The following is a 19,110-nucleotide window of genomic DNA, read 5'->3' on the forward strand; positions in this document are numbered from 1 at the left end:
TATATTTTCACTAACCCACCAACTAAACCCCCTACCCATTAGCAGTTACCCCATTTTCCTCCAACCTTCCCAATCCCCTCTGTTGGGAGGAAAATCTTTCCCCCTACCAAACTAGGTTCAATAGTTTGAATTAACAATTGAGTAACTGGAGAAAAGAAACCAAATCTTATTTATTTATAGGCAGACAGTATGCGTCACTTTCACTTTCAGGACCATTCAGATGAAGAGGCTCTCTGAAGTGCTGGGGTATGTGTCCAATTCTTTGTGAGCCCGTGGACTGTAGCCCGCCAGACTCCTCTGTCCATGAGATTCTCCAGGCAAGAAGACTGGAGTGGATTGCCATTTACTTCTCCAGCGGATCTTCCTGACCCAGGGATCAAACCCAGGTCTCCTGCATTGCAAGCAGATTGTTTTTACCATCTGAGCTATAGGGAAATCCCAAACTGCTGGGGACAGGAGTTTACATATCTTTTTTTTTTTTTTTTATTTTACAATATTATATTGGTTGGTTTTGCCATACACTGACATGAATTCGCCCCGGGTTTACATAAGTTCCCCCTCCTGAACCCCCCTCCCTCCTCCCTCCTCCCTTTATCCTCCCTCTGGGTCATCCCCGCATGCCAGCCCCGAGCATCCTATAACATGCATTGACCCTGAACTAGTGATTCGTTTCACATATGACAACATACATGTTTCAATGCCATTCTCCCAAATCCTCCCACCCTCACCCTCTCCCATAGAGTCCCAAAGACTGTTCTATACATCTGTGTCTCTTTTGCTGTCTCGTATACAGGGTTATCATTTGCATCTTTCTAAATTCCATATATATGCGTTAGTATACTGTATTGGTGTTTTTCTTTCTGGCTTACTTCACTCTGTATAATAGGCTCCAGTTTCATCCACCTCATTAGAACTGATTCAAATGTATTCTTTTTAATGGCTGAATAATACTCCATTGTGTATATGTACCAAAGCTTTCTTATCTATTCGTCTGCAGATGGACATAACAGACATTTCTCCAAAGAAGACATAAAGATGGCTAACAAACACATGAAAAAATGCTCAACATCCCTCATAATCAGAGAAATGCAAATCAAAACCACAATGAGATACCATTTCACACCAGTCAGAATGGCTGCTATCCAAAAGTCTACATACATATCATTTTAATCGGGTAATGAGAAAGGAGAAAAAGAGCTTCCATGGGAAGCACAGAAGGCTTGCTGTTGTTTAATTTTGTTTTGTCTTAAGAAAGACAAAAGGCTTTATAGGAAAAGAAATGCATGGCAGTTCTTGATAAAGTTTGTTTGTGCAATTTCTCTTCCTGGTTGGTGTGAAAGGGCAATCTTCCTGGGAGTGAAGCTCCCCCAGGTGATTAGTGGCAGTTTTACACTTGCAAGGACTTGTGTGTTGATCAGATAGGGATGCCCTTGAAATGCTTCTTTCTGCATTTGCTATGTCTCTAACATCTTCCATTTAAAGTAATCTTTATGTTCACACCCACTCCAATACTCTTGCCTGGAGGATCTCGTGGATGGAAGAGCCTGGTGGGCTACAGTCCATGGAGTCGCAAAGAGTCAGACACGACTGAGCGACTTCACTTCACTTATGTTCACAACACTGTAAATCACCTGTATGTGTGTGCCCAGTCACGTTCAACTCTTTGTGACTTCATGGACTGTAGCCCACCAGGCTCCTCTGTCTAAGGGGTTTCTTAAGCAAGAATACTGGAGTGGGATGCCATTTCCTTCTCCAGGGGATCTTCCCAACCCAGGGAGCGAACACACTCTCCTGTGTCTCCCGAACTGGCAATTGGATTCTTTACCACTGTTCCACCTGGGAAGCCCAGGTTAATCAACTGTACTTCAATTAAAAAAAAAAATCATCAGTGAGACTTCCTTGGTGGTCCAGAGGTTAGGACTCCGCACTTCCACTGCAGCGAGAGAACAGGTTCAATGCCAGGTCAGGGAACTAGGATCCCACATGCTGCATGGTGCAACCAAAAACATCAGGAAAAGAATCTTCTTTCTTTCGTCTGCATTGGGTTTTAGTTGCCTCGTGCAGGCTTCTCTTTCTGGTTGTGGCTTATAAGCTTAGTTGCCCTGCAGCATGTGGGATCTTAGCTCCCTGACCAGGGATCATACTGTCCTGCCTGGGACAACACAATATGATGTTAGAGATCGCCCCTCAATGAATGTTTAGGAAAGTTAGTCACATTTATTCCCTTCACCATGACAACATCCAGGAGTTAAAAGTAGCAAGACATTTATGACAGAGTTAAAAACAAAGGTTCTGGACTGAATTTGCTGAGTCCAGGAATTAGGACAAACTTTAAAACAATCCCCTCCATAGTTAACTAGAGATTCAGGCCAAGAGGTCTGCTTTGTTTGTCTTTTTGCATTAAGTTACTAGAGCTATTGGAACTCAACAGTTTACTAAGATCTAAATACTAGTTTTGTTTTTATTTTTCAGTTTTTAAGAAAAGTTTTGCTGAGATATAATTCACATACCATACACTTCACACATTTAAAGAGTGTAATGCCATATTCCCTGGTGGTTCATATGGTAAAGAATCTGCCTGCAATGCAGGGGTCCTGGGTTTGATCCCTGGATCAGGAAGATCCCCTGGAGATGGAAATGGCTACCCACTCCAGCTACTCTTTCTTGCCTGGAGAATTCTATGGGCAGAGGAGACAGGGTCGCAAAGAGTCGGACATGACTGAGGGACTAACACACACACACATACTACGTTTTATAGTATAGTATTACATGTAATTGAGTGGGGCCCTCTGGGGCTCCCAGGCACGGAGGCCTCTTTGTCCCCCATTTCTTGTAGGTATTGACTAAAAAATGATGCACAAAATGAAAGCTGTAAACTGCAGCCTGGGAGTCAGCACCTCAAATATCTCTAAGAAACTGCTCCAAAGAAGTAATGGGGGAAAGCAAGACTACAGCCTTTGTGACCTTTCCTGGGTTCCAAAGGTCGAATTTGAACAGTTGCTAATCGAGGGAGGAGCCGCCAAGAAATCACCTGACGCAAGATTAAAGGAACTAGAGAGGAGACTGAGATCCTGCACACAACCTAATCCTGTCAGAGACCCCACCTTTGACCCATGGTTATGAAAAGCTTCATCAAATTCTCTGGGGTTGAGATGCATAGTTTTTCTAGGCAGAAGTCAGGTGTGTCTCTCTTTGCCTGGAAAAGCAATAAAGTTGTCCTTTTCACTAGCCTGGTGACTCAGATGGTAAAAAATCTGTCTGCAATACAGGAGACCTGAGTTCAATCCCTGGGTTAGGAAGATCCCCTGGAAAAAGGAATGGCTATCCATTTCAATATTCTTGCCTGGAAAATCGCATGGACAGGGGAGCCCGGTGGGCTATAGTCTACGGGGTTGCAAACAGTCGGGCACAAATGAATGACTTTCACTTTTCTAGTTTACCCCAAACTCTGTCTCTAGGGTTTAATTCAGTACCCATGTACAGAGAGGCTGAGATCTCGGTAACACAACCATCACGTAGTCCTCCAAAATGAACCGTTCCCAGTAGCTGTCACTTCCATTCCCACCTCTCCCTCCTAGCCCTAGGTGAACACTAATCTTTCTGTCTATATAGATGCCTATTCTGGACATTTCACATACTTGGAATCTTACAGTATATATGTTGTGTGTCTGGCTTCTTAGCACCACATTTTCAGGTTCATTCATGTTGTAACATGTAGCAGTTCTTTCCTCCTTTTACAGCTGAAATAATATTCCATTGTATGAATAGACTATCCATCAGTTAATGGACTGGTGGCTTGTTTCCTTTTGTGTTTTGTTTTTTCAGGAATAATGTTACTATGAACTTCCCAGGTGGCTCAGCAGTAGAGAATCCACCTGCCAATGCAGGAGACACAGGAGACACAGGTTCAATCCCTAGGTCAGGAAGATCCCCTGGAGAAGGAAACAGCAACCCACTCCAGTATTTCTTGCCTGGGAAATCCAATGGACAGAGGAGCCTGGCAGGCTACAGTCCATGGAGTCGCAAAGAGTCAGACATGACTAAGTGACTGAGCATGCATGCATGCATGAACTTCCTGCACACATTTTTATGTTGACATATGTATTTTAAATTTTCTCCTGGGTATGTACCAAGGCATGGAATTGGTGGGTCATATGGTAAATCTATGTTTGTGTTTTTTAGATTGTGGTATAAGGCACATAAAATGTATCACCTTAACCATATCTGCCTCCAATGCGGGAGACCCGGGTTCGATCCCTGGGTCGGGAAGATGCCCTGGAGAAGGAAACCGGTAATCCACTCCAGTATTCTTGCCTGGAGAATCCCATGGATGGAGAAGCCTGGTAGGGACAGTCCACGGGGTCGCAAAGAGTTGGACACGACTGAGCAACGGAACGGAACGGAACCATATTTTAGTGTACAGCTTTGTATTAAGTATATTCACATAGTATGACCCATCTTCAGAAATTTTTCATCACATAAGCTGAAGCTCTTCACTCATTAAGCAGTTTCTCATTTCCCCCCTTTCCCTAGCCCCCCAGCAATCACCATCCTGCTTTCTATTTCTCTGAATTTAGATAACTCAGAATTTATCTTTCTGTCACTCATTTATTTCACTTATCATAATGTCTTCAAGGTTCATCTTTGTTAGAGCATGAATTTCCTTTTTTTTTTTTTTAAGGGTCAATGGTACTCGTATTCCATTGTACTTGTCTGTATATACTACATTTTGCTTATCTATTCTGACCATTTTTGGATGCTTGGATTGTTTGCTCTTGTCTATTGTGAATAATTCTGCTATGAACATGGGTGTGTCAGGGTGGAAACACTTTTCTCTACCCTTTTAACTTGCTCTACTCTTTGACTTCCCTATAGCTCAGATGGTAAAGAATCTATCTGCAATGCAGGAGACCGGGGGTTTGATCCCTGGATCAGGAAGATCCCCTGGAGAAAGAAATGGCAATCCACTCCAGTATTCTTGCCTGGGTAATTCCATGGACAGAGGAACCTGGTGGTCTACAGTCCATGGGCTCACAAAGAGTTGAACACGACTAAGTGACTAACACACACACACACACACACACCTGGGGCCTGTGAATTAAACTGACAAAAGACCAATCGAACAGGAGAATAGACATTTAATTTTTAATAACGTTCATATGCATGGGAGATGACAAAGTAAAACTCAAAAAAGTGTTTACATTGGACCTAATTTACTCTTTTAACAAAGAGAATTTGGGCTTCAATGGACAATAAACTGTGAGCAAGTGATTAGGAAACATAGGAGAAACTGATGGGAGATAAGGACAATTTTAGTAAGATCTATTTATGAAAACACATCTTGATGTCTTCCCGTCTCAAAGATAAAAGTATCTTCTCTCTCAAAGGCAAGTTTACCCAGGTTTTAAGGCACAGAAGGTCTATGTTTTCCTGAGGAACTGCCATTTTGACAACTGATAGAAGCAAAGAGAAAAGACACCATAGCAAAACCTGAATAAATCGTATTCCAAAAATGATGTTCCACAATTACCCTATACAAACCAGTAACAAACAGCAGCAACAACAACAAAAAGCTGTTTATTTTTAAGAGAAGTAAATATTTTGATTTTGGAACCACGCGTGATATTTTTTCTTTGTTTTTGAATTTTATATTTTAATCCACTTCTTTATATTTAAGAGAAAACAAACTTTGTTTGAAAAAACAGACAAACAATCCTGGTGTGGCCTAAGACAGTCAACCCAGGGAGGAACACAATAAGGATAAAAGCGTATTCTCAGAGAAGATACCCAACAGACAAGACCACAGAGTGTGTTTTTCCTTTTGCCATTTTCCTAGCCAGAGCCAGACAAAGAGCCCAGAAATATTAGTAAATTTACATATCAACATGGTCTTCACAGTCTCATGACTATTTGGACCCCACACTAGGTAAAATAATGGACTTGAACTACTGCCGGGTGCTCTCTCCCTAGGTTTAAGGAAGAGAGAACTTAAGTGGAAGCCGCAGGATTTGGTCCAAGGTCCAGCCTGGAAACATCAAAGATAAACAAATCTGCCCTTCAGCATCCCCTGGACTGAGAATCCCTTTGGTCCCCCTCCCCATTTTTTTTGCCCTGGGGGCCATGCTGGTCTCCTTTTCTCTTTTGTTAGGTAGGTGCTGCCTATGGGAATGCAGCAGCTCTTCTTAGTAACCATGGGAACCTTATTGGCATGGCAACCTGGCAGCCCGAGGGAAAGGCAGCAGGGAGAGGAGGATGGGAGTGGTGGGAGGTAGTTCTATGGCAGAAGGGAGGGGGTAAGCCGGCTTTCTTCCTGCTGAGGCAAGAAAAGGAGCAGAAAAGATGCCCAGCTCTCTAGATGGCCCCAAGGAGACGCTCCTGATGAGTTTGAACCTCACTCCCTAGTCCAGTTCAGGAGGAGCTTGGGCCACGGCTGTAAGCCAAACTGGACACCAGGTCCTAGACCTACTGGTGCTTTTTTATTCTATGGCATGGCTCAGCAGGGGCGGGGGGGGCTGGGAGACAGAGAGAAGCATCTCCTGTGAGCACATTCTAACACTACATTCTGATTACAGGCAAAATACCATGTGGAGCTGTTGTTAGGCTCCGAGAGTCCAAGCGCCTTTTGTTAAAGACATCGAGAGGTGAGGAAATTTCCAAGCAGCATCTAAAGCAAGAAACAAATCTGTGCAATATGATTAAGGAAGGCTATTAAAGGGAGGGGGATTTGGGGGAGAACAGATACATGTATACATATGGCTGAGTTCTTTTGCTCTTCACTTGAAACTACCGCAACATGGTTTATTCAGCTATACCCCAATACAAAATGAAAAGTTTAAAGTTTGGAGAAAGAGAAAAGATTAAGGAAGGGTGTTGTTGTTTAGTCCCTAAGTCGTGTCGGACTTTTGGGACTTTAGCCCACCAGGCTCCTCTGTCCATGGGATCCTCCAGGCGAGAATGCTGGAGTGGGTTGCCATTCTCCAGGAGATCTCCTGATCCAGGAATCGAATCTGAGTCTCCTGCTTGGCAAGTGGATGGCTGAGAATGTAGTAAAAACAAAACAAGATCCACTAGGGAGAAAGTACTTCGACTGCAGAGGAAGGAGTGAGCAGCCGGGTAGCTGGCAGTGCCCTGATGATCCTATTGCTAGGCTGAGCTAGAATCCCTGACTTTCTGGGTTTCTCTGGCGGATAGGTGTGACCTGGGGCTACGCTGTGCCATGGAGTCAGATGCTGCCCTGCATGGTACTTATCTGAGTGTGCCTCAAGCAGATTAGTCTATCAGAGTCCATTTTCCCCTTTCCTAAGACAGAGGATAATAACACTCTATAGGGCCATTGTGGAAATGAAACGAGATTAAGAACTTTAATAAACAGTAATAGTAATTGAAGCTCCTTGCATGTCAGGCACACAGATAACAGCTACTCTGGTTACTCTGCTGGCTCTTTAGAACTCACTCTCTTTGTCTGATTCTATAACATTACCTGGGATTTGACCAATTTTTTTTTAATGCATTGACTATTTTTTAATGTCATAACATTTTTAGTTGTAAAAATTCATAAGATTTCTAGAATATATATATTTTACATATTATTTATATATATATATATACAAGAGCTTTTCTACACTTGATAAAGGCTTGAGAAAGAACATTAAAAAAAAGAAGAGATGGAGAAATTGGAGAACATAAACTAAATGAAATGGGAAAACTGAATATGAAATAGAAAAAGTGAAACGAACTAGATAAAAGTAAAAGATCTTCATATAGTTCAATTGTTTTCAAACATGGCTTTAATGCATTGACTTTTAAAAAAGCAACTTTATTGAGACGTAGTTATATATCATTCGGAGAAGGCAATGGCAAGCCACTCGAGTACTCTTGCCTAGAAAATCCCATGGATGGAGGAGCCTGGTAGGCTGCAGTATCATTAAAGTCACACTGTTCAAGTTGTACAATTCTGTGGGTTTTAGTATAGTAACAGAGTTGTACGCATCGTCTGGTTTTAGTATATTTTGATAACCTCAAAAGAACCTAGAGAGGGCCTTCCCTAGTGGGCCAGTGGTTAAGACTCTGAGCTCCCAATGCAGGGGGCCCCGGATTGATTCCTGGTCTGGGAACTAAGATCCCACTTGCTGCTGCTGCTAAGCTCACAGACTGCAGCAAGAGAAAGTTCGTGTCCGACATCGAAGACCCAGTGCAGCCAAAATTAAAAAACTTTTTTTAATAAATAAAGCTGCTATGAATTCAGTGAGCGCCAAAGAATTGATGCTTTTGAACTGTGGTGCTGGAGAAGACTCTTGAGAGCCCCTTGGACTGCAAGGAGATCCAACCAGTCCATTCTAAAGGAGATCAGTCCTGGGTGTTCATTGGAAGGACTGATGCTGAAGCTGAAACTCCAATACTTTGGCCACCTGATGCGAAGAACTGACTCATTGGAAAAGACCCTGATGCTGGGAAAGATTGAGGGCAGGAGGAGAAGGGGATGACAGATATGAGATGGTTGGATGGCTTCACCGACTTGATGGACATGAGTTTGAGTGAACTCCGGGAGTTGGTGATGGACAGGGAGGCCTGGCGTGCTGCAGTCCATGGGGTCTCAAAGAGTCGGACATGACTGAGCGACTGAACTGAACTGAACTGATGAATTCAGGTATAAGTTTTTGTGTGTATGCACTTATCAAGTTTTAGTTCGTGGTTTATCACGCCCCATGGCCTACATATGACCAGATAAAGAAAATATAAATATGAAAGATAGGTTGACATGATTATTTCTTTTTAAATTTCCCTCAGACTACTTTCCTTTACTCCGATTCTCCTCCTTACTCTCACTCTCATCTCTCTCTGTAGAACAATCTAGTCAATCTCAAGTATTTCCAGATATGGCATCTGGGATGCTCACAAAGGATGTTTTCCCCCACAAAGATATTCTTGGCGTGTGGAAAGGGGAGAGTTAGAGAGGGACAATGAAGTGTAGGCCAAGTTTATTATTCAATGACAATCAAAATATCACTTAGAAACATTGTTTTAAACTTTACCGAGATAGGCTATCCACTTTAAAAAGTGTACAAGTCAATAAATTATCACACACACACCACCATTTAGGAACTGCCTACCTTTACCAAGGTAAGGATAGATATAGGGTCACCAGAAAAATTACAGAGATAGAGTGCCCAGTTATAGTTGAATTTCAGATAAACAATGATTAATTTTTTAGTATAAGTCTATTTTAGGCAATATTTGTGACTTTTTTTTTTTTTAATCCATTGCTTAGGGCTTCCCTGGTGGCTCAGTGGATAAGAATCTGCCCGCCAATGCAGGGGACATGGGTTTGATCCCTGGTCTGGGAAGATTCAACGTGCCACAGAGCAACTAAGCCAGTGTATGCCACAACTACTGAGCCTGCACTCAAGAGGCCAGGAGCCGCCAGCTACTGAAGCCTGTGCTCTGCAACAGGAAAAGCCACTGCAGTGAGAAGCCAGTGCACCGAAACTAGAGAGTAGCCCCCACTCTCTGCAACAAGAGAAAGCCTGTGCACTGCAGTGAAGACCCAGTGCGGCCAAAAATAAATAAATAAATAAATTTCTTAAACAGTCAAAGACAGGGATTGAAAAAAAAAAACAAAACTGGAAGTCCCTTATCTTTCCTTGGAAAATCCCTAGAAGGGGAAATTAAAGAACATCCAATGAATATAAATAATTTTCATGACTGGGTAGCAACTGAGGTTTAGTTGTAGGAAATCTCAGAATAAAATGGAATTTAGAGCTAATTTGTTGATTTAATTTACCTTGCTCTCTCCCTAGGGTTTTCTGCGACTAAGTGTTGTGTCATCTTTCTTTCTCACAATATCTCTATGAAATACTTAGGAGTCTACACATAGAGAAGCCAAAGCAGAGGTATTTAAAGATACTCCAAGGACTTCCCTGGTGGTCCAGTGGTTAAGACTGTGCTTCCAATGCAGGGGATGCCAGTTCAGTCCTTGGTCGGAGAGCTAGGGATCCCAAATGCCATGGAGCTACTAAGCCCATACACCAACTACTGAGCCTCAGCATCACAACTGGAGAGCCCAAGCTTTGCAAGGAAGACCCAGCACAGCCAAAAAAAAAAAGTTCATGTATATATATATATATATATTTATATGTATATATAAAGGCATTCCAAGTGAGTTTGGAGTCACTTTAAACAAAATGTCATGAATGGTTTTTGAAAGAAAACAGATTTTAAGAAGAAAGGTGTGGGGATGGGTAATCGGGAGACTAGGATTGACATGTACACACACACCACGATGTATAAAATAGGTAACTAATAAGAACCTAGTGTAGAGCACAGGGTACTCCACTGAGTACACTGTAATGGCCTATACGGGAATGAAATCTAAAGAAGAGTGGATATGGGTATACAGATAACTGATTTACTTGGCTGTAGACCTAAAACTCGGAGAAGGCAATGGCAAGCCACTCCAGTACTCTTGCCTAGAAAATCCCATGGACAAAGAAGCCTGGTAGGCTGCAGTCCATGGGGTCACTACTAGTCAGACAAGACTGAGCGACTTCACTTTCACTTTTCACTTTCACGAGTTGGAGAAGGAAATGGCAACCCACTCCAGTGTTCTTGCTTGGAGAATCCAAGGGATGACGGAGCCTCGTGGGCTGCCGTCTATGGGGTTGCACAGAGTTGGACACGACTGAAGCGACTTAGCAGCAGCAGCAGACCTAAAACTAGCACAACGTTATAAATCAACTATACTCCAATAAGAGTTTAAAAATAAATTTAAAATGTAGATTTTAGATTCATTAAACTTATTAAGATAAGGTTTTACTGGAAGCCCTTTACATTAATATTATGAAAGAAAGAGGAAACTGAGGTTCAGAAAACCTAAATAATTTTCTCTAAGCCGCCAAGCTCATTAATGGTAAAGCTGATACTGAAATCTCAAACACCGGACTCCCAGCCTATGGAGTTTTTCCGAATTTAAACTGAATTGAGTCCCTTTCCTTTAGTTTGTGTGCTTCTGTGCTCAGTCGTTTCAGTTGTGTCCAATGCTTTATTACCCTATGGACTGTACCCTGCCAGGCTCCTCTGTCCATGGAATTCTCTAGGCAAGAATACTGGAGTGAGTTGCCATGACCCTAGAGTTCTTCCCAAACCAGGAATTGAATCTATGTCTCCTGAATTGCAGGAGGATTCTTTACTGCTGAGCTACCAGGGAAGCCCCCCCTTTAGTTACCTCTCCATTAATGTGGTCTAAATAATCAGATCAGCCATAATCACACAATTATGTGAAACATGAAACATTCTCCTTAGATCTTCCAAGTATTAATAGTAGAGAGCTAGATTACTTAACACGGAACAAATAGTTTCCTGTTCTAAACAAGATTTCTCGAAGGGTTTGAGATTAATTTATTTTCATATATTTTAGCTGCAAAGAGTTGCCGTGATAGAATTTGGGGATAATCTTTCTTTTCTCATGGGAGCTTTCCTGGTAGCTCAGCTGTTTAAGAATTTGCCTGCAAAAAAAAAAAAAGAATTTGTCTGCAATGCAGGAAACCTGGGTTGGTAAGATCCCCTGGAGAAGGGAAAGGTTATCCACTCTAGTACTCTTGCCTGCAGAATCCCATGGACAGAGGAGCCTGGCGGGCTGGGTAATGAGTGAGAGTCCTCTGATTTATACATTTTGCAATTCCACTGTCCAGTCGTTATACCCAACAGACAAATTCTTACTCCGTAAAGAAGCTGGGTTTGTTTGAATATGCAAATCTGAAAAAAAAAAGTCAGCAGATTTTTGAATGCTCATAGATTGCCAAGCCTCTCAAATCTTCTGGTTTTACATTTATTCTATGTGGAACTAAAAGAACAGTTTTAGTACTTGGCCTCATCACCTTGTCACACATGCCAGGGATCTGATCAATATCCAAAAAAATAAATAAATTTTTCCTTTCATAGCTCTCCAAAACTCAGTCCCAATACTGGGTCATATCAGTATTTTTATTTATTTATTTATTTTTTAAAAATTTATTTCAGACCATGTATTTTATTAAAAAAATTATTTTATGTTATTTATTTACTTGGCTGTACTGTGCCTTAGTTGCAGCATGCAGAATCTTTAGGTTTCGACTTTGGAATTCTTAGCTGGAGCATGTGGGATCTTAGCTGGAGCACGAGGGATCCAACTGGGCCCCCTGCATTGAGAGTGCAGAATCTTAGCCATGATGGACCACCAGGAAAATCCTGGTGTGTGTACTTTCAAGGGAAAAATCTTGACCATCACCAGTCCAGCATTTTTCTTCGACCTTGGTGTTCAATATGGTCAAACTGTCACCTTGCAGGATGTGACAACTAAAAAAGGCTGGCTTATATGAATCCTGGCTACAATGACTTTGCCAAAAAGACTAACTTAAAACTGTGGCTTTGGGGAAGAGATGGCTTCTTTGCTCATCATTTTCACAGTGTTGAAAACGCTGTTGTCACCCGTGCCTTAGAGAGGATAGCTATGGCCCACGGCAGGATTTGCAGAGTGTGTTGGGCTCTAGGGGTTTGCAGGTGAAGTGATTTTTATGTGGCTAGACTGGTGCAGTAAAATGGCAAATTGTTTTTGGCATTTTTATTCCCTCAAGTTTATTTCTGATTTGTCTTTGAATACCAGGGCATCCTGGGGATAGCAGAAAATAGAGAAGTTCCTTGAGATTGAGGGGGTGGGAGTCAATCTTCAGGGATTTATACAAATGATGTCCCTGAGTGGACTAGGGAGGGGCTCATAAAGAACCAAAAGTTAACCTAAAAGTGAGCCTGTGGAGCTGAACCGTGTCATGAGTGGCTTTCCCTCATGACACTGCCTCTAGGCTCTTTCCTATTGTGAGGAGGTGGCAACAAAAGGCCAGTCTGTTCTGTCCCCATTCACCCGGGGCACATGCTGACCTGTGCTAATGAATCACTTACGAGCCACTGAGAAAGGAAGATAAATGACCTTTATTTTATTTTATTTACTTTTGGCCGCACTGGGTCTTTGTTGCTGCTTCGCTGTGGGCTTTCTCTAGCTGCAGTGAGAAGGGCTACCCTCCGGTGTGGTGCACGGACTTCTGATTGAGGTGCTTCTCTTGTGGAGCATCAGCTCTAGGCTCATAAATGTCGGTAGTTGCGGCATACAGGCTCTAGGGTGCAGGGACCTCAGTAGTTCTGGTTCGTGGGCTTTGGAGATCCAGCTCAGGAGTTGTGGCGCACAGACTTAGTTGCTCACAGGCATGTGGAATCTTCCTGGACCAAACAGGGACTGAACCTGTGTCCCCTCCACTGGCAGGCATATTTTTATCCATTGTACCAATAGGGAAGTCCAGTTTTGACCACTGTAGACATGAAAGCTTCCCTCACACTGGGGACTTCATTTGTGTTTTCCTATTAAAATTTGTAGTTCTCCTTTCTTGAAATATCTAACTCGTTTCTAGAATAAAAAAGTCATCGCATTTACACTTACAGCATGTCCAAGGGAAATCTCTTTCTTTAAGGGATGAGATTTTTCAGGATCTTAAGGGATCTCATTCTTTATTTGCCAACTAACTCATGTATCGGAGAGGGCAATGGCACCCCACTCCAGTACTCTTGCCTGGAAAATTCCATGGATGGAGGAGCCTGGTGGGCTGCAGTCCATGGAGTCACTAAGAGTCGGACACGACTGAGCGACTACACTTTCACGCATTGGAGAAGGAAAGGGCAACCCACTCCAGTGTTCTTGCCTGGAGAATCCCAGGGACGGGGGAGCCTGGTGGGCTGCCGTCTATGGGATCGCACAGAGTTGGACATGACTGAAGCAACTTAGCAGCAGCAGCAGCAGCTCATGTATATTGTCTTTTTTCATCAGAAAACAGAAGTGACTGTTCTGGAGTTTATCATTGTTCTTGGGTGTGGTTTATTGTCAATTTTTATAATACTGCTTATTCTTTTTGAAAGTAATATAGTCTTGTTCTTGGTGCATGTGCTTTGTGGTAGGGAGTAATTACTTGCTGATTGTATGGTTATGAATGGAATTTGAATCTTGGGGAATGTTCCATTTCCCTTGTGGAAACAAATCAGGGAGTTTAATTAACCCTTGGAACTTGAGGATGGAGACGAATATAGGCTCAGACTGAATGTTGCTGTTCAAGAACTACCAGTGATAGAAAAATCAAGTAATCTTGCAATGTTAGCAGATGTGATGATCTCATCTTTATTTGCTGGGCTGTGATAGACATAAGTTTTCAATGAAGATTTAGCAGCTCATTTCCAGAATGTCATGGAAAACTGGCTTCTTTGAGAAGGGTCCTTTTAAGGATCAAATACATACATATGATGAGCACAATACATATCGTGCTATCACTGAATTTCTAAATTTAAAAAGCCATTTCTAGCCTTGAAAGCCATGAAAAAAAAGGAATGGGCAGCCCTGTAAGGTCAAGTTTCTCATCACGAGAGGCATCTAAGTAGAAGCGGTGTATAACCTAATCTAGACGGATATTGGTTTCTGCAGCCGGTGAGTGATTAGACCAAATGACCTTTAGGTGCTCTATTTATGCTAAGATTCTTTGATTCCATCAGGTAAATTTGGAACTAAAATAAGTTCAGTTCGGGAACTAAAATAAGACCCTAGAATGTTTTTGGTGAAATTTCAGGGGTGGTTGTTTACCCTGTATTGTCAACAATCAGTGGTTTTTACCTTTAACCCAGTCTTAATTTTTCATACTTAAAAGGTGTGTGTATCTACGCTTTAGTCCTGCTAATTTCCTATGTAGGAAAAGCAGCACCATCCTAGCAGAATGTTTACTCCTGAAAGATTTATATCAAAGGTAGTGGTTTTCAGTTGGGGCAATTTTGTAATTTTTTTTTTCAGCCCTACAAGTCCAGTCTGGAAACATTTTTGGTTGTTACAGTTAGGGGGTTGCTACTGGCATGTATTGGCCATGGATGCTGTTAAAACATCTTACAGTGCCCAGGACAGCCCCCTAGGACAACCACTCAACTCAAAATACAACAGTGCCGGGTTTGAGACCCTTGGTCTAAGTTAGGTGACCTTCTGGGCAACCCCCTGCTCTATTCTCCACTGTCACATAGCAATTGTGTGCGTGTGTGTGTCTGTGTGTGTGTTCAGTCTCTCAGTCATGTCCGAGTCCCTGACCCCATGGACTAGAGCCTGCCAGGCTCCCCTGCACGTGGAAACCTCCAGGCAAGAATACTGGAGTGGGGTACCACTTCCTACTCCGATAGCAATCATAGAACTTTGCTTAAAACACTTTTTATCTTCTTTAAAGCACATACACCTTTGTCCATTGGGAGTGTCATATATTTAGAAACTTTTAAAGCTCTAGGAGGGAGAAGAAAATGGCAACCCACTCCAGTATTCTTGCCTGGGAAATCCCATGGACAGAGATGCCTGGTGGGCTACAGTCCATGGGGCCACAGAGTCAGACACGACTGAATGACTAAGCACACACTGGGTATTGTATATCCTAGGGCAAAATTCCTCTCCATTTCTGGACCCCTGAAACTGATCTGCTTCCAAAATACGATGGTAAGACAAAGGATAGACTTTCCTATTCAGAAAGGGAGAAAATTAAAGAAGAAAAGAGACTGCTAGTGTAAAGCAAGTTCAAAACCCAGCAGGGCAAGTTCCATGAGGTTTCAAGGACTGAGAATAATCCTTTGAGACTCAAAGCTCCATCCTCTTGGCCCTGCCCTCAGAGTCATTCTTCCTTTTTCCTCGAAAGATAACATTCACCTCTATCAGCCTGTTTCTTGCACATGAAATTTCAGAAGTCTTAACAGTCTACCTTTACTGTGTTCCATCTCTGTGCCTTTTAGTTCAGGCTGGCAGTGTTTCTGTTGGTATAACATTCTCAGAAACGTTACATGCAATTGGACACTTAGGAGCGAAGGGTGACCAGACCATCATCCTCACTGCATTTTAACATCAGCAGCAAGGAGAAACCAGGCCACATCCTCCACACTTTAAACATCGCCTCAGCTAAATACCTAAGTTCATTGCTTACAAATCTACTCACCACTCACCAGCAAAAGACATCCCAGCCAAGCTTTCTGCCACTTTCTAACCAGGTTGTCTTTTGTCCAGTTTCTAATAAGGTGTTCTTCATTTCCATCTGAGACCATAATTAGGAGAAGCACTTTAACATTCATATTTTTAGCAACATTCCGATCATGACAATACAGGTACTCTCTATGATGATAGAATCTTTCTCTATAATTCATCTTTTTTTTTTTCTAAGCATTTGCCAGAATTGCCCTTTAACCCATTTTTCTACCAACAATGTTTTCAAGGCAGTGTAGGCTTTTTCTGTCATGTGTCTCAAAGTTCTTCTAGTTTCTGTCCTTTTCCCAATTCCAAAGCCATTTCCACATTAAATTCTTTTTTTTTGTAGCTGCACTGTGCAGCATGTGGGGTATTAGTTCCCCACCAGTGATGGAACCCATCCCCCATGCATTAGAAGCTCAGAGTCTTCACCACTGGACCACCAGGGACAGTGTGTGTTAGCCTCTCAGTCGTGTCCAACTCTTTGTGACCCCATAGACTGTAACCCTTTAGTCTCCTCCGTCCATGGGATTCTCCAGGCAAGAATACTGGAGTAGGTTGCCATGACCTCCTCCAGGGGATCTTCCCAACCGAGGGACTGAACCCAGGTCTCCTGCATTGCAGGCAGATTCTTTACCGTTTGAGCTACCAGGGAAGCCCGGATCACCAAGGAAGTCCTAAATATTTGTTATAGGAGCACTCCACCACCAAAGTCTATGTTAGTTCCTAGCATTGCTGTAACAAATTACCACAAACTGATGGCTTACAACAGGAGCAATTTACAGTCTCACGGTGCTGGAGACTAGAAGTCCAAAATCAAGGTGTCAGCAGGGCCATGCATCTGCTGAAGGTTCTGGGAAAGAACGTTTCCTTTCCTCTTCTTGGCTTCCCGTGGCTCCTGGCATTCTTTGGTGTCCCTTGGCTGGTAGTTGTATCATTCCAGTCTCTGCCTCCATCATCAAGTAGCTTCTTTCCTATTTCATTGTGTCCTTTCTTCTTATGAGGATATCAGTCATTGCATTTCAGTTCAGTTCAGTCGCTCAGTCATGTCTGACTCTTTGCAACCCTATGAACTGCAGCACGCCAGGCGTCCCTATCCGTCACCAACTCCTGGAGCCTACCCAAACTCATGTCCATTGAGTTGGTGATGCCAGCCAACCATCTCATCCTCTGTTGTCCCCTTCTTCTGCCCTCAATCTTTCCCAGCATCAGGGTCTTTTCAAATGAGTCAGCTCTTTGCATCAGGTGGCTAAAGTACTGGAGTTTCAGCTTCAATATCAGTCCTTCCAATGAACACCCAGGACTGATCTCCTTTAGGATAGACTGGTTGGATCTCCTTGCATTTAAGACCACTCTAATCCACTATAGACTCTTTTTAACTAACTATATCTGCAAAGATCCTTTTCCAAAAAGGTCACATTCTGAGGTTCTAGGTGAGATAGATAGATTTGGGGAAAGACACTTTTCAACCACTACTTGTCCCAAGTAGCAGAGTTTGGAAATCGACAGACTAAATTCTGCACCTCTTGAAGACAGGCCTGAATTTTTACCTCCCCAACGTCTAGCACAGGTCATAGAATAATATTTTTTAAATGTTGCCTGAAAAGTGTACCCCTCTGTTCAACAGCTGAAAGGCAGAAACAACCCAGGTATCCATAGATGAAAGAATGGATGCGTCTGACTCTTTCATGACCCCGTGGACTGTAGCCCAGCAGGCTCCTCCCTCCATGGGATTCTCTAGGCAAGAATACAGGAGTGGGTTGCCATTTCCTCCTCCAGGGGATCTCCCCAACCCAGGGATAGAACCCGCGTCTCCTGCCTGAGTATTTTACATTGGCAGGTGGATTCTTTACCACTTGACCCACCTGGGAAGCTTGTTTTATGTACATTCAACGGAATATCACTCAGCCTTAAATGGAAATAGAATGCTTCCACAGGCTATAACACGGATATACCTTGAAAGCCTTATGCTAAGGAAAATAAGACACAAAAGGATAAATGATTCCACTGACAAGAGGTACTTAAAATAGCCAAATTCATTGAGTCAGAAAGTAAAATGGTGGTTACCAGGGGCTGCAGAGAAGGACTGAGGAGTTAATGTTTAACTGGTACAGAGTTTCTGTGTGGGACCCACGAAAAAGTCCTGCAGATGGATAGTGGAAATGTTTGCAGCTTTCTTGGCCTGAAGCCAGCCCCTACCCTGCATCTTTGGGTGCTAAAAGCGTTTATTACTTTTGAAACCTCGAGTGGGTTGTAGGCATGCCTCAGCTTGCTCTCGCCAGTCCCCAGCAGAATAAAACGGGGAGTCCAGAAAGTCCAGGGAGGTCTTTGAGTGTGTCTGCGGGCATCCGCCTGCGCACCCCGCCCATCCATTCGGCCACCCGCCTACGCTTTCATGATGAATCTACAGTGCCCGGCCCTCCTGGTGAGAAACCCACACTGGGAGTTACTGCAAGTACGCATCTTGAGCTTCTGAATATTCATGAGCAAAGCAGAAAGGCCAGCGCTAAAGGGTAGGGGGAGGAAAGAGAAATAGTAGTCATAAATATTCATAAAGGCAAGCCACTTGCACCAAGGCAAGCAAGGAATGTTAACGAGAAGCTGACGTCCGGGTCCTGCGCGTGCCCGCTGTGCGGGTGCCCGGCGCGCGCCACCCTTCCCCTCCCCGGAGCGCGGGCACGAGCGCGGGGAGGGGGCGGAGGGGCGGAGTGGAGGAGGGGAGCCGAGAGCCGCGCGCCGGCGGAGCTGCGGGGGGAGCGCTCTCTGGCTCGCCGCTGCCGCTGCCGCTGCGCTCCGGCCGCTCGCCGCGGCCCTTGGATGGGGGTGTCCAGCTGAGCCCCGCGATCCGCCTCCCTCGGCCAGGACCCGCACAGGTGCCGTCGCGGGGGGCGACCTTTAGTCCGGACTGACCCACTGCCGTGGGTGGGGGGTGGACCGGGTTGGTGAAGGAGGCCCCGCGCGACTTGGGATGCTCCGGTGGCACCGAGTCTCCGCACCCCATCTTGTCCCATCCTGGAATCGGAAAGGGAGAATCCGAGGGCCGTCGCCCTCCTGCCCAGCCCTTC

General features: G+C 43.7%; 1 protein-coding gene across 3 annotated transcripts in view; it reads left to right on the plus strand.

Moving 5' to 3' along the window:
* The first annotated feature begins 18,742 nt into the window (after positions 1-18,742).
* FEZ1 (fasciculation and elongation protein zeta 1) overlaps positions 18,743-19,110 on the plus strand; it is a 42,679-nt gene continuing 42,311 nt past the window's right edge. The window contains exon 1 of one of the 3 annotated variants that reach the window (XM_088832284.1): positions 18,743-18,918. The gene's annotated coding sequence lies outside the window, so the exon portion shown is untranslated. The remainder of the gene's footprint in view (positions 18,919-19,110) is intronic. The other 2 variants (XM_088832282.1, XM_055415932.2) reach the window with 2 other exon arrangements.

This window comes from Moschus berezovskii, chromosome 25, assembly GCF_049115385.1.
Source record: "Moschus berezovskii isolate FMDL1 chromosome 25, NW_MosBer_1.0, whole genome shotgun sequence".
Taxonomy (NCBI): Eukaryota; Metazoa; Chordata; class Mammalia; order Artiodactyla; family Moschidae; genus Moschus; species Moschus berezovskii.